We start from the raw sequence: 14,703 nt of genomic DNA on the forward strand, positions 1-14,703 counted from the left end.
AGCCACAAATGTTCATCAGTGGCCTTATCAAAGAAGGCATTGAAGCCCTTGCTCCTACACTGACTCCCTGGGTTAACCTTCTGCCTCACTGGGAGGTCTAGTGTTGAGAGGAACGAGACCTCGAGACCTTTCTTCCCCTGATGTTCTTTCCCAGCTCTTCCTCTGGCAGCAGCGGAGGAAAAGGTTGATTCCCCACTCCCGACTCCTGTAGGAATTCTTTCCTCGTAGCCTCTCATACCCAGTGCCAGACATACCTCATCAATTCTCTCCATGAAAGTTGGCCCAGAAACATACAAGAGCAAAGGCAAGACCCTAACACTGTCTGTAAAATGCATTTGAATTGTTTGTGAATCGAACTGAAATTCATTTTTCTCCCTTTGAATCTGTTTTCACCTTCAGACTTTTGTGTTGGCGAGGCACAGAGCCGGGACTGCATTGGCAAATACGACCGAGATATTTTCGGATCCTAGAATTTTTGCTTATCTAGCACCCCAAAATGTTTCTTCCAGAACCAGGTACGATGGTTGCTCCACAAGCAGTAGGGAGGAATAGACTCAATGTAAAGCTTTGAGGATAAAAACAGGGTACAAAGTACCTGAATCCATTCATGTGACTCTTCATGAAAAGTCTTCAGACACACGGTGAGTCTGGTGACTCTGGTTTCCCATCTTCACCGCGTCCCTGGGAATTTCATGCCCTCCTCCTTTTTCCGTCTTTTATAGAACTGGGTCATGGCTCTGTCTGAAGGCCCCTTGCAGACTCTTGATTATTTTATTTTTTCAGCCCTTTATTTCTCAGCTCAGTAAAGGTAAATTGGTGAAATTCATATCCAGGCACCTATTACTGTCTCTTTTTGGTCGTTTTCTCACGGATCCTTCTCATCCCAGAGAAAGCATCTACTAACTCCATTCATTCATGCTGTTGCATCCAGTTACCACAAACTCAGTGGCTTTGAGTAACACTAATTTTCTTCTTGTCCTGTGGATCATACGTTTAAAATATCACTGAAATAAAATTAAGGTGTTGGTAGGACCATGCTTTTTCTGGAGGTTAGAAGGGAAAATTTGCTTCTTTGCCTTTTCCAGCTTCTAAGGGATTCGTGCTTGCCTGGGCTGGGCCCCCTCTGTCCAAAGCCACAAACCGTTTGTTTGACCTCTTAAATCTGCTTCTTTGACTGATTATTCTCCCTCCCTCTTTCACTTATAAGCATTCTTATCAGTACATTGGACTATTCAGATAATCCACAATACTATCTTCCTTTTAAGATCCTTAATTTAAGGGAGTTCCCATTGTGGCACAGGGGAAATAAATCCGACTAGGAACCACGAGGTTGTGGGTTCGATCCCTGGCCTCGCTCAGTGGGTTAAGGATCTGGCGTTGCTGTGGCTGTGGGCATAGGCTGGCAGCTGTAGCTCTGATGTGACCCCTAGACTGGGAACTTCTATATGTTGGGGATGTGACCCTAAAGATTAAAAAGAAAAAAAAAAAAAGGATTCCTAAGTACATTTTGATTTGATGTGCTACTTTCTTTGAACTAGAGCTGGATGTAGATCAGGTGTTCCCAACAACGTCCCTGGCTCTGGGATGCACTGCCTTGCCGTGGTTCCTGACTCCAGTGCTCGATCATTACTCTTTGAAATGTTGTATTTGGAAATAAGCCCATTTTTTCGTTGTGTAAAATGACAAGTCTTTCACTAGAAGGGATCCTGAAAACATCGAATCTTACAAATTTGGTTCTGATCTGCCTGAGATCTATGAAGATGATCTGGCAGAACTAAGACGCGCCGCAGTATGCCTGCCATTTCTCCTGCGACCACCAGAGGGCAGGGCATAGCTGCTTATGACTGTGACACTGCCCCACATTAGAAGTTTTACAAGTTGATCATCTTTGGAAGAGTTTTATAACCTTGGAGTATTTCTTTAAGGATAATTTATTTGATTTTATCATTCAATTCTTTGGACTCTAATGAAAATTATAAGTAACAATTATGGGTAATATACTGATTGGACAATATTCCTTGTTCCATGTGTAGACACTTGAAATTATGAATGTCTGAATGGAGGTGGGCCCTTATCTAACATAGTATACAAAATTAACCCAATAGATCACAGGCCCAAATTTAATAGCTAAAACTATAAAACTCACAGAAGAGAACATAGGATCAAATCTTCATGACTTTGGATTTAGCATCAGTTTCTTTCTTTTTTTTTTTTAGGGCCACACCCACGGCATGTGGAGGTTCCCAGGCTAGGGGTCAAATCAGAGCTACAGTTGCTGGGCTACAACCACAGCTCACAGCAATGCCAGATCCAAGCCTCATCTGCGACTTACACCACAGCTCAAGGCAATGCTGGATCCTGAACCCACTGAGCAAGGGATCGAATCCGAAAACTCGAATCCGAAACCTCATGGTTCCTAGTTGGATTCGTTCCCACTGTGCCACAATGGAAACTCCTGGCATCAGTTTCTTAAAGGTGACTCCGAATCAACAAAAGAAAAAAAACAGGTACCTTGGACAACGGAAAACCCACATGATCACCTTTGCATTTGGCTCTTAATACGCCCCAAGCACCAGACAAGAATTGCAATTTCTCAAGCAATTGCTCTAACAACCCATTCAGGAGCGCCAGTAGTTTTCTCCATTTTAGAGATGGGGGTCCCTGAGTCTCAGAGCCTGGCCTAGGGTCACCCAGCTAGGAAGAGGCTGAGCAGGGACCAGACTGCCACATCTCTCTCTTTGGATTCGGTGCTCCTACCACACTGCTCCTCCTTGGGGCTCAGTGGTCCTGGATTCCTTCAGAGGTCATGTCCCCTAGGCCTTGAGGACTCAGTGACCTCTGGGCAAGTGTCACTTCCTGTGACTAGGCTTGCTGGCCAGGAATAGCCAGCATGGGCCTAGTGGGCTCTCCCAGTACCAAAATCAGCCTCTCTCTGGGCAGGATTAGGCTCCTTTCTGGGCATTGGAAGCAAATGTCCATGTAACTTGAAAGCTTAGAAGTCCCTCCCACAGCATCCAGATGCAGCCCGCATGTCAGGTGGGCCCCACCTGACCCAAGGAGGTCTACCAAGCCCTGACCCCCAGTCCTGCCTCTGCTTCTCTGTGGGGCATAGAAAGCAGTCTCCAGGAGTTCCCGTTGTGGTTCAGTGGTTAATGAATCCGACTAGGTACCGTGAGGTTTCAAGTTCGATCCCTGGCCTCAGCTCAGTGGGTTAAGGATCCGGCATTGCCGTGAGCTGTGGTGCATGTTGCAGACGGAGCTCGGATCCCGTGTTGCTGTGGCTGTGGTGTAGGCCCGGCAGCTACAGCTCCAATTTGACCCCTAGCCTGGGAACTTCCATATGCCACAGGAGTGGCCCTAGAAAAGACAAAAACAAAACAAAACAAAACAAAAAACACAGTTTCCATAAGCCTCAGTTTTCTCATCAGTCAAACAGAGATGGTATTTCTGCTTCCTCCTATAGTCGTTACAAGATTTCATGGGACGATTTAGGTCCACAAAAGAGACGCTGATGAGGACTCATCCTTACCTGTCCTTGCCGATGTCACCCAGCTCTGAGCCCACCGCTTGCATGGCCTCTGCCCACTCTGTTCCCTCTGCCTGGCAAGCATGTCTTCCTTCAGCTGACTTGTTCACCCTCGATCTTGGATGGGGCAACCCTGAGCTGGACTCCCGCGCCTTGAGGTTCATCCCATCAGCACAGCCTGTCGCTGGACCAGACATGACCTCTGCGCCTTTGGACGCTGACAAGCTGAGCACTGAGAACTGCACTCCGGAGCTCTGTTGTCTACTCCTGGACCAAATGACAAAGTGCCCAGCGAGGTGCCTGCTTCTAAGGCAGCCACACGGACCTGCCCAGTGCTCCCTGGCACCTGCCTCCTATCCTCCCTGGGCAAACACAGTCCAGGGCATCTTAGGCTTCCATGGCCTTCCAAGGCATCCCAGGGTCTTTCCTGGTGGTTGATCTTTTTGTTGTTTTTTAATTTTTTTTTTGTCTTTTTGCCATTTCTAGGGCTGCTCCCGCGGCATATGGAGGTTCCCCAGGCTAGGGGTTGAATCGGAGCTGTAGCCTCCGGCCTACGCCAGAGCCACAGCAACGTGGGATCCAAGCCACGTCTGCGACCTACACCACAGCTCATGGCAACGCCGGATCGTTAACCCACCGAGCAAGGGCAGGGACCGAACCCGCAACCTCCTGGTTCCTAGTCGGATTCGTTAACCACTGCGCCACGACGGGAACACCTAAAATTTTTTTTTATTAGAGTTGATTTATAACGTTCTGTCAATTTCTGCTCTACAGCAAAGTGACCCAGTTTTATATATATACATATATATATATATGCTTTTTCTCATAATACCTTCTATCATGTTCCAAATCAAGTGATTGTATGTAATTCCCTGTGCTCTACAGCAGGACCTCATTGCTTATCCACTCCAAACGCAATAGTCTGCATCTACCCGCCCCAAGCCCCCCATCCATCCCACTCCCTCCTTCTCCCGCTTGGCAACCACACATCTGTTCTGTATGTCCAGGACTTTGTTTCTGATCTGTGGACAGGTTCGTTTATGCCATCTTTTATGAGACTGATGCTCTACTTACTGCACTAATGAGACACCTTGTGCCGTATTTTAGATTCCACATGTAAGTGATATCATAGGGTATTTGTCTTTCTGACTTACTTCACTTAGTATGAGAATCTCCAGTTCCATTCATGTTGCAGCAAATGGCATTATTTTGTCCTTTTTTCTGGCTGGGTAGTAGTCCACTGTGTATATGTAGTACATCTACTTAATCCAGTCGTCTGTCAATGGACATTTAGGTGGTTTCCACATCTTGGCTGCTGTGAGTAGTGCTGCAGTGAAAACAGTGGTGCGTGTCACTGGGCACTTTGTCATTTGGTCCAAGGAGTAGACATAGAGCTCCGGAGTGCAGTTCTCAATGCTCAGCCTGCCACTGTCCAAAGGCACGGAGGTCATGTCCAGTCCAGTGATGTCATCACAGGGAGTCCCCGTCGTGGCTCAGCGGTTAACTGGTCTGACTAGTATCCATGAGGACGCAGGTTCAATCCCTGACCTCATTCAGTGGGTTAAGGATCCGGCGTTGCTGTGAGCTGTGGTGTCGGCCAGCAGCTGCAGCTCTGATTCGACCCCTATTCTGGGAACAATCATATGCCATGGGTGCCGCCCTAAAAAAATAAAATCACACACATACCTGACATTCTGGAAGCCTGTGCCTGCTCACAGTCTACCTAATAGCCACAAAATTAGTGCACGAGCATCTGCTGACCTTGCCACTTCTCCCTGGACTTTGTGTGTGAGCCAGCAGAAGCATTTCTTCCCGACATGCCAAGGAGTTTCACTCTTGTCAGGCTGGCTGGCTGGCTCCTCGCAGGCAGTTGAGGTGATGGGGGATTGGACTCCTTCCCAGCTCTGAGGCCTTGATCATGGTATAAGCCATCCAGTCCCAACCCCAGGAGTGGATGGCCAAATGCTCTCCGCCTATGGAAACTTCTCTGGAACCCAAAGCGCCAGCTTTAACCGAACTCCACCGTGTGCTTGGATTGGCCAACAGTCCCTCTACCCAATCCTCACCCCTCCATCCTCCCACGAAAGAAAACAATTAAAATGGAACACAGCCTCTCTCATTCTTTATTTGATCTCTAAATATTTGAGTTGCCTTAGGAAGACCCCTGAAGGAAGGGAGAGCCAGGAATACGTATTCAGGCACTTGTCTCTCCTTTTAGCTTTACATTATTTTATGTTATTATTATGTTCTATGTATTATTAAACCAGATAAATCTGTTTTGGAAGTAAGATGGTATATAACTGATTCTATTTGGTCTGGGCATTTAAGTACCAGTAAAACGGATTCTTGGGAGTTCCCATTGTTTGCAGTGGAAATGAATCCGACTAGGAACCCTGAGGACTCGGGTTTGATCCCTGGCCTCGCTCCGTGGGTTAAGGATCTGGCGTTGCCATGAGCTGTGGTGTAGGTTGCAGATGTGGCTTAGATCCCGCGTTGCTGTGGCTGTGGTGTAGGCCAGCAGCTTCAGCTCCGATTCAACTCCTAGCCTGGGAACCTCCATGTGCCGCCGGTGCGGCCCTAAAAAGACAACAACAACAACAACAACAACAACAACAACTGATCCTCCTCACTTCCCCGCCTCTGTCAGCCCTTGGAACTAGAGGTAGCAAATACAAGGGAAGTGTGTTGTACGAATATATCAAAAGCATCCTCATTGAAAGAATTTTCCTGTGACGCTCTGTTTTTATCTCAGTGACGGTATTACGACATAAGACATTTCGGTTGTACTTTACACACTGTCACCAGAGACTCAGTGACAAATTGGTGACAAATGGGCTCTAATGTTTAGAACTAGTTGAGAGTCCTTCACAAACCATTGTAGCTGAAGCTGGCTCTTCCTGTCCTGAGGAACTATGTCCCAGAGGTTTTGAGCTCGTTTGGCATTGCACCTGCTCCCCGAGGTGGCCTATGGTTCCGCACGGCCCAGTGGTGTCCTGACAGCCCGCTGCCAAGCTGCTGTGGAAACCAAGTGCCACGCCTGTGCCTCAGCTGCCTCCTCTGTAAAAGGCATATAATAGCGTCCTTCCGGCTTCTGCGGTTGTAGGGCTGGAATACCTTCTTCTTGGCCCTGTGCAGAATTTCCTCAAGTATGGCGACTCAGAGGCCTCATAGAAAAAGTATATTCAGGCGAAAATGTTTTGTTAGCTGCGCAGTCATGTTATCAGCTTGCTTTGGAAGGAATTATATACTCACATGTCTTTATATTTGAGTACTTGGGGAAAAGAAATTTTGGCTCTTAGTCTTTTATGAGTAAGTGAATTTTTATTAAAAAATTTAGAATTCTTTTTTTTTTTTTGTCTTTTTCCTTTTCTAGGGCCGATCCTGAGGCCTATGGAGGGTCCCAGGCTAGGGGTCTCATTGGAGCTGTAGCCACTGGCCTACACCACAGCCACAGAAATGCTGGATCTGAGCCGTGTCTGTGACCTACACCACGGACCATGGCAACACTGGATCTTTAACCCACTGAGCAAGGCCAGAGATCAAACCCGCAACCTCATGGTTCCTGGCTAGATTGGTTCGTGCTGTGCCGTGATGGGAACTCCTACTCAGACATTTTTGCTATTAATCAGAGAAGTGGGACTTTGAGCTCTTCACGTAGCTTTTGGATAAATAGTTTGAATTCTTCAATTCTCCCAGAAAGTAAGACAACTGAGCAGATGTATCATTTTACAAGACAGATTTCAGCAGATGCCTATTAAGTTGGTTGCTTTCTCTGTTGTACGTGCTTATTTCAGCTTTTGCTTTCATTTTTAATTGGCATGCTTGGCTTTCTTCGATTTTGGAAAATTATCAACAGACCAAATATGATGATTTCTATTTTCCCACAGAATTACTCGATATCTGTGTCAGCTCACAGGCAGAAATTCTGGATTTGTCTTCTAAAAAATGGTCATTCCTTCATATCTAAATGTAATGAATAATGAAACTGGAAGTTAGAAAATTGACTTCTTCCTCTCAGAGGTTCTTATTTATAAATTGTGGTAAAACCGAATTTTTCGTAAAATCTCTTTTATTTCTTTCACAGGTAAAAATTGCATTTTATGGTGAAGCTGACTTTTGAAATAGAAAAAAAGCAGATTTTAGAAACTATTTTCGCTGTCAGTCCCTTGTATTTCACTACATTTAATTCTGGCATCAATAAAGCAGATAGAAAGTCAAAAAGTAAAAGTTCAATTATACTGTAACTATTTTATTAGCTAATTTACCTTGACCAAAGTTAATTTACATGATACTCTCGATAAAGGTAATCAGACTGGGAAAGATTTAATTAATTTGATGTACCTCCTGTGACTATTGGAAAACAGAGTAACGGTATCACTTCTATCATTTTATTTTTTTTTATTTTTTAATTTTTTTCATTTTTTTATTATTCAAATGAATTTATCACATCTGTAGTTGTATAATGATCATAACAATCTGATTGCACAGGATTTCCATCCCACAGCCCAAGCACATCCCCCCACCCCCCAAACTGTCTCCTCCAGAACCATAAGTTTTTCAATGTCTGTGAGTCAGCATCTGTTCTGCGATGAAGTTCCGTCTGTCCTTTTTTCAGATTCCACATGTCAGTGAAAGCATTTGATGTTGGTGTCTCGTTGTATGGCTGACTTCACTTAGCATGATAGTTTCTAGGTCCATCCATGTTGCTAAAAATGCTGGTATTCTTTTTGATGGCTGAGTAATATTCCATTGTGTATATGTACCACATCTTCTGGATCCACTCCTCTGTCATGGACATTTAGGTTGTTTCCATGTTTTGGCTATTGTAAATAGTGCTGCAATGAACATTGGAGTACATGTGTCTTTGCAAGTCATGGTTTTCTCTGGGTAGATGCCCAGGAGTGGGATTGCTGGATCAAATGGTAGTTCTATGTTTAGTTTTCTGAGGCATCTCCATACTGTTTTCCACAGTGGTTGCACCAGTTCACTTCTATCATTTTAAAAGGAGTATCCATTTCTCTAGGAAGTTTGTGACTTTTCTTCCGGATTACAACATTTGTTTCAAAGATGTTTGTATTTTTCAACAGGACATATGTACTACTGACATTTTTACACATAACTTGGTATTAATTTTTTTGTTTTATTTGCTTTTTAGGGCCACATCCGCAGCATATGGAAATTCCCAGGCTAGGGGTCAAATCAGAGCTACAGCAGCTGGCCTACACCACAGCCACAACAACACAGGATCCGAGCCGTGTCTGCAATCTACACCACAGTTCACGGCAATGACAGATCCTTAACCCAGTGGGTGAGATTAGGGATCGAACCCACATCCTCATGGATACTGGTCAGGTTCGTTAACCACTGAGCCAGGACAGGAACTCCTAACACTTGGTTTTTAAAACATGTTTCATGCCACCCTGTGGCAACCAGATCTGAGTCCCATTTGTGACCTCTACTGCACCAGTGCCTAATCCCTAACCCACTGTGCCAGGCCAGCGATTGAACCCACATCTCAACACTGCAGAGATGCTGCAGATCCCATTGTACTGCAGTGGGAACTCCAATAACTTGTTTTTAATAAACCTTTGCTTTATCAATAAAATAAATAATAAAATAAAATAAAAATAAAACATGTTTCAGAATGGAAGGTTTTTTTCCCCCTCAGGAGCTAAAGACAACTAAAAGATTGGAATGTAACTAATCTTCTGTAAGTTAAGACGATAGTAGATTTGCTGACTAGAGAAACAATGATCACAACTACACTAAAGGAATCAGTACATCGGTGTGTTTATTTTGGCATTGTGTTGTGATAAAGATTTGACTGTCTAGTTTAAAAATACACTTAATGGAGCGCATGGTGCCAGTTTTTAAAAATTCTTGAGAGAGGGCCTTTCCCCTATATAATTAAATAATAATAAAGACAACTGGAAACCACCAGTAATACAAAGTGAGAAAGAGTAATAGAAGAAAGCACAATTCTGAAAGAATTTTAAATCACACAGCTTAAAAATAAATACTATTTCTGCATGCCGTGTTGCTTGAGTCGTATTTTACCCAAGCCAAGATCACCTAATAAATGCCCCGAAATGGAAACAATCTTCCCTGCAAAATAAAGACAAAATAAAGGGAGGAAAGAAGAGGCATGCTTGTTCCAATGGTTCGTTATAGTTTGTAACTGCTCACTTGTCAGGGAAGAGAAAATATTTAATCAGTCCTGCAATGAGGCCCACGTGCTTTATCATGTTTCGTGACGTTTTAGCGTGTCCGTCTGTAAAGTGTTTATCCAAGGAGTGGACTTTTGGCACATGGAGAAAAGGACAAGTGAAAATGTTTAGTTCATAATAGGCATGTTTTCCAGAGTGGCTCCGTGGAGATGAATGGAGAGACTGCAGTTCTGTGTTTATCTGGCTTGAGCTGGCAGATCAGGCAGGCTCCAGCGTGGCATTAAAATTGAAGGGACAGGGACCCGCAAACTATGACATCATTCTCTTAACAATATTGATAAAGTAAAACAAAGTTGGAGTTTGTTATTTTCTGATCTAGATTTCTTCATGAACTCCTTCACGTCCCATGGGAAGCGTTCCCATTTGGAGGCCCAAAGGAGGGAGGCTTCTAGGGGCGGTGGGATAAAAAACCCTACTTCACACCTTCCACTCCCAGGCCGTGGGGTACTTTGAGAAACACAGTTTTTTTTGGTACAGATGGATTTTCTTCTGTAGCTGTGCTATTTAAGTTTTTTTTGTTTTGTTTTTTTTGTTTTGTTTTGTTTTTGTCTTTTTGCCATTTCTTGAAGAACCGCTCCTGCGGCATATGGAGATTCCCAGGCTAGGGGTCTAATAGGAGCTGTAGCCGCCAGCCTACGCCAGAGCCACAGCAACTCGGGATCCGAGCCGCATCTGCAACCTACACCACAGCTCACGGCAACGCCGTAACCTTGACCCACTGAGCAAGGGCAGGGACTGAACCCACAGCCTCATGGTTCCTAGTTGGATTTGTTAACCACTGCGCCACAACGGGAACTCCTGAATTTTTTTTTTTTTTTTGGCTTTTTGCTATTTCTTTGGGCCGCTCCCGCTGGCATATGGAGGTTCCCAGGCTAGGGGTCCAATTGGAGCTGTAGCCGCAGGCCTACACCACAGCCACAGCAAGGCGGGATCTGAGCCGCGTCTGCAACAGCTCACTGCAATGCAGTGATCGTTAACCCACTGAGCAAGGGCAGGGACTGAACCCGCAACCTCATGGTTCCTAGTCGGATTCATTAACCACTGCGCCACGACGGGAACTCTCCTAAGTTTTTTCTAAAACCCACTGACTTCCAGCAACGTGGTGCCCTGTGATAGATACCCCTTTGCAGATTCGCTGACTTTGTCAGTTGTTATAAAAAATATTTTGAAGTGGTGGTCCCTCCTGAAAGCTTAATTTGTTATCTTTGTGTCTTCTGGATACTTCAGAAGAATTTGGTGTGTTTCTTTTCAGGTTGGGTTGGTAATTATAAAAGGAAAAAAATGTATCAAATAATTTATGCTCTTTTGCAAAGTTTTGTTTTTATTTATTTGTATTTATTTATTTGCTTTTGTCTTTTTAGGGCCATACCCGTGGCATATGGAGGTTCCCAGGCTAGGGGTCTAATCAGCTGTTGCTGCCCGCCTACACCACAGCCACAGCAACACCAGATCTTAGCCATGTCTTTGACCTACACCACAGCTCAGGGCAATTCGGATCCTTGACCCACTGAGCAAGGCCAGGGATCGAACCTCATGGTTCCTAGTCTTATTCATTTCCGTTGCGGGAATTCCAAGTTTTGTTTTTAAAATGGAAATGTTTGGAGTTCCCATCATGGCACAGTGGAAACGAATCCAACTAGGAACCATGAGGTTGCGGGGTTCGATCCCTGGCCTCGCTCAGTGGGTTAAGGATCCGGCATTGCCGTGAGCTGTGGTGTAGGTTGGAGATGCGGCTCGGATCTGGCACTGCTGTGGCTGTGGTGTAGGCTGGCAGCTGTAGCTCTGATTTGACCCCTAGCCTGGAAACCTCTGTATGCCATGGGAGTGGCCCTAGAAAAGGCCAAAAAAAAAAAGATTCTTGGAGTTCCTGTCGTGGCTTTTTTTTTTTTTTTTAATATGGAACGCTTCATGAATTTGTGCGTCATCCTTGTGCAGGGGCCATGCTAATCTCTGTATCGTTCCAATTTTAGTATATGTGCTGCCAAAGCGAGCCCGATCGGCAGCTTCTAACTGTGTTCTTTATGATTTGGTCTCACTGGTTACTTCCCATGCAGACATTAATAACCAGTGGTGATAGGCCCATCACCAAATAACCTTTCTAGGAATATATGCATTCTAAGCATTCTAATATATGCATTCAATAGCAAAAAATTATCTTCACTGACTTTATAACTTAAAAAATCAATCAGCCAACTTCTGAAACAAGTGAATAGGAATATCTTATTCTCATTTTAGTGGAGGATTTTGTCCCATTTAACACATTAAGTATTTATTATTAAGTTAAATTTAATTTCTTTGAAATCCATATGGTGAATCAACCATACGAAATTTCATTAAAGATTTTACTTTTTTTTTTTCTTTTTGCCTTTTCTAGGGCTGCTCCTGCCACATATAGAGGTACCCAGGCTAGGGGTCTAATTGGAGCTGTAGCTGCTGGCCTACACCACAGCCACAGCAATGCCAGACCCGAGTCACGTCTGTGACCTACACCATAGCTCACGGCAACGCCGGATCCGGCCAGGGATGGAACCTGCAACCTCATGGTTCCTAGCTGGATTCATTAACCACTGAGCCACGACAGGAACTCCATCCAGATTTTACTTTTAATTGGCAACAGTGCTTCTTAAATGGCAAAACTGTAAACTAAGAAGTATTTAAATATCGAAACTTGGGAAAAGTGAATGTGAAAGTGGACAAAACTCAAGCTCTGCCTTGTTGAAGAGGCAAGTGCGATGCCCTGGCTGCTAAAGTTTACAGCAGATTTCGTTCTGCAACAGTGTCTCAAGGCTTCTTCATTCAGTCTTTGTTATTCGGAGAGCTGTGAGAATCAATGAAGAATTCTGTCTTCTGCTGCTGGGAGATCTGTGAAAACTTAGAAATTCCCCAAGACAGCATTGAGCCCCCCCCCCTTCCGCCCCCCGCCTCTGCTCCTTGGTTGCCTGATTCAGATACTCTTGGAAGATGCCAAGACACCAAAGAGCTTGTGTGATATAGACAAGGGCTTGACCTCACCATGGCTGGACAGAAGCACTCTGAATGCTCACTGCCCACCAAAACAAGTTCAGAATTTCATTTTTGTGACTTATCACTCCAGGATCACATGTAATCCTAGAGTCTCTTTATTTCTTCTATAATTTAACAGTGCCCCTATAAAATAATTACTTTATTCTTACAGCTTTTCATTTGTAAACAACGAATACAATTAAATACAATTGGAGCCACTATAACATACACTTTGTCCATTTATAAACAACAAATACAATTAAATACAACATACACGAACCCCCAGAAGGAGCCTCACCTCACTCTGCAACATTTCATGTTGCTTCCCTTCCTACACCCACAAATGGGTTCAAAGAGCGTGCGCTCATGTTCGTATTCTCTGAGTTTAGAGCTTAAATCTGCTTGGGTTCCATGTTAATACAATGGACGGTGGGCTTTGCTGTCGGCGAGGCTTCCCCTCACTCTCCTCCGGCCTCCATGGCAGTCACGTGGCCCTCCTTCCTCGACCGCTTTTCTGCTGGGTTCTGTTCCTGATCCTGACTTGAGGTTTCCTAGCAAATGCAAAAATCAGTCTGAACGTTGACACCCCTCAACTCTCCCTCCATCCCAAGATTCCAGACCTCCTGGATTTCTGTTGAGTTCTGCCTCTTGATTTAGGCCTGTATTTACCGTTTCTGAAGCCAAGACCCCCTCAAGAACGGCATATTCTGTTCAAGCCATGGTGTTACAGAAGTGACAGGAATGAAAGCTGCAGTGCAGGGGCAGGAAAGAACTGACCGACATGCCACTACCCCTCCAGGTGGATGCCTCTAGGTGCCCCATCACGGCCCTGTTGAGGAGCCACAGTTCCCACCACAGCCTGTAGAGGGCCTCACACACCTGGACCGGGGCCTGAGGGTTTGGGAATTAACAGTGAAAAGTTTTCAGAAAATGCTGATTCTCGCCAATGGTATCCCATTCACACATAATGGATTCCACAAACACTTCTCTCAGGGAAGTCTGTGGGGGGGAGTTTGGCAAAGAGGCTCAAAAGACATATAATTTTGCAGGAAAACAAATTATATTAGTTTCCTTATCTCAAGACCACACATGAAAATCTCAACATTTCATTCTAAAAATGAAAGATGACCTAGTGTTTGCACATCCTTTTCAAAGTCCATTCCTTGAAAAGGAAGCTAAAAATAAAGACAAAAAAGAAAAAGAATATATATAAAAGAAAAAATAAGAAATAAGGAAAAAGAAAATAAACAAGAAAAAAAAAAGGAAGAGAAAGCTAGTTGTTTTCTGTATGATAGTTCAACTAGATTTTCTAGTCTATATATTTTATCCTTTATTTCATCCTATGCCATAAAGTGACCAGACTCCTTATATTTTGGTTTTCTCTCTCTTTTTTTTGTGTGTGTCTTTTTGCCTTTTCTTGAGCCACTCCTGCGGCATATGGAGGTTCCCAGGCTAGGGGTCTAATCGGAGCTGTAGCCACCAGCCTACACCAGAGCCACAGCAACACGGGATCTGAGCTGCGTCTGCAACCTACACCACAGCTCACGGCAGCGCCGGATCCTTAACCCACTGAGCAAGGCCAGGGATCAAACCCACAACCTCATGGTTCCTAGTTGGATTCACTAACCACTGAGCCACGACGGGAACTCTGGTTTTCTCTCTTTTAACAAGAAACATTTTTTGCCTGCTGTCACAGCAGGGAAACAGTAAGCCTTCTCACTCACAGTTGTACGTTAAATATTAAAGGGGCTTTTGAGTTTCAGGCTAACAACTTCTCAGCGAATTCTCCTTCCTGCATCCATCCATCCCAACCCAATTTCTACATGGCGTGACTGTGCTTTCGCACTTTCAGTGAAGCATTATTCAGTGTAAAATCATAACTCCTCCCATCTCCCTGCTCAACGTAAGAATCATTACTTCTGAGTAAAACACCTCCAGGCAGATCAT

At 44.4% G+C, this 14,703-nt stretch overlaps 1 non-coding gene across 1 annotated transcript; it reads right to left on the minus strand.

Moving 5' to 3' along the window:
- Positions 1-11,643: 11,643 nt before the first annotated feature.
- On the minus strand, positions 11,644-11,747 carry LOC125113104 (U6 spliceosomal RNA). The gene has a single exon (XR_007131335.1). It is a non-coding gene; the product is annotated as a U6 spliceosomal RNA (small nuclear RNA).
- Positions 11,748-14,703: the final 2,956 nt, after the last annotated feature.

Source organism: Phacochoerus africanus, chromosome 12 (genome assembly GCF_016906955.1).
Source record: "Phacochoerus africanus isolate WHEZ1 chromosome 12, ROS_Pafr_v1, whole genome shotgun sequence".
NCBI lineage: Eukaryota > Metazoa > Chordata > Mammalia > Artiodactyla > Suidae > Phacochoerus > Phacochoerus africanus.